Source organism: Pinus tabuliformis, chromosome J, assembly GCF_031772625.1.
Source record: "Pinus tabuliformis cultivar Carrire ecotype Pingquan chromosome J, CPIR1, whole genome shotgun sequence".
Lineage (NCBI taxonomy): Eukaryota > Viridiplantae > Streptophyta > Pinopsida > Pinales > Pinaceae > Pinus > Pinus tabuliformis.
In genome coordinates, this window is record NC_142295.1 from 981,031,987 (window position 1) to 981,033,895 (window position 1,909).

A 1,909-nucleotide genomic window follows, 5' to 3' on the forward strand; every position below is an offset into this window, starting at 1 on the left:
CCAATATATAAACTCGACCTTTGCATTCGACTGGGGAAATGTGGCGGATCAGAGCGGAGGTGCAGGGAGGAATGTTGAGTGATGGAACCATGAGTGAATCTGGGTGTGGAACTAATAGCGAAGGAATCAATTGATTCCAAAAAGATTCCCTTAGAGGGCTAGAGATGCCAGTGTCAGAATGTGACAAACTTATAATCATTTTTGCACATTTTCTCACTGGGATTCCAACCATGATGTTAGAATCTCCTTTTGAGCAGCAGAAATTCAAGTGTCTAGCAGCAAGGAATCTTTGGAGAATCTTGTGGAATCTAAAAGATTCCCTTGGAGGCTAATTTTTTATAGTGTCAGAATGATGTCCACTTTATAGCCATTTTCACAGAATTTTGCAGAGAGCACAATGGTGTGCTCAGAATCTTAATTTAAGCAATGGATTTTTCGGCCATCTTCGGGAAGGAATCTTTGAGGGAATCTTCAAGATGTCCGAGGGTCCATAATTTGATGGTGTCAAAAAGGGGCAAAGTTTATAGTCATTTGACATGATTTTGTGTCATGAATTTAGCAGCAGTGTCTGTTTCAACAATTGAGATTTTCATTTTTTGGCCATATCCGAGAGTGGAGGTATATGATGTAGTTATGTTATGTTTTTCTTCTGATTTGTTGAGATGATGTTTTGTTGTTGAGATCCTTGATTACCATTGTGTTGAGGGATACTTTTATGTGACATCTTTTGAGAATTTATTAGCTTCTCATTCTGAAGGAGGACCCTATGAGTGAGAGTTCCTATAGCGAGAATGTCTCATGGAGAGATGTGTCAGTATTGTTTCCGATATGAGTGAGAGTTCCTGAGAACGTATCGTGGAGAGACTAGCCACTCTGGTTGAGGGTATTCATCTTTGTAATTGACAAAGACTATGCCATGTACATCATCATCATTTGCAACATTTAATGAATCACCCTCCCCACTCTTGACACCAGGGCCTAGAGACGTAACCCACACTAGGTGAACTCCATTATCAATGTGTTTGTGTTCTTGATTTGAAGGTCGTCATTATGATTTCATTTTCTTTATAGTATGCACATGTGGCTCTTCATGCTCTTTTGAATCCAATTCTTCTAACATCACAAAAATAAAAGATCTTTGTTAATTCTGGTAGATGAAGAGATATGAATCAAGTTTGGTATCAAAGCAGTCTTCTTGCTGATGTGAATTGTGAGTGTGAACAATTAAACATGCAACAAGAAAGGAAATGGAGGATGACAAAGATATGTACGAGGCCTTCCTCAAAATGCCAAAAATGGTAGACATAATGTATGTAGATTATGATGAGAAAATGGAAAGAGAGGAACAGGGGAAAGAAAGAGAAAAGGACGATGCTACATCTACCTCATTGAGTGTACATTCATCTTCTTCATCGTCTTCTCATCATTCAGATGAGGAGATCAAACAGAGTCTTCAAGTAGAGAATGTTGAATTGAGGAGACTTCTACAAGAAGAAAAATAGAAGAAGCAGAGATTGTAGCTTCAGCTATGAGTCATGGAAGAGGCCTTGGAAGAATTAAAGTGCAACGAAGGCTTCTCGAAGACATCATCACATGTTTTTGAATTGACAGCTGAGGTGAACATTGTTGGTCGTTCCATAGTTTTTTTTTCACATGACACTATTTCTATCAGAAACGTGCAGGTACCCATTTCAGGAAATAGCATGAGACTCCTTACCATGATGGGATATAAAGGAGGAGGACTTGATGTCAATGGCCAAGGAATAACGCAGCCATTGGAGGTGGTACAATGACCTCAATTTCCAGGTTTGGGATACACCAAAGGACAATGCTCATGGGTGTCAAAACCTTCCAATAAATTGGTGAAACCATCGAGGAAAGAGAATGATGGGAACACATCACCATATTT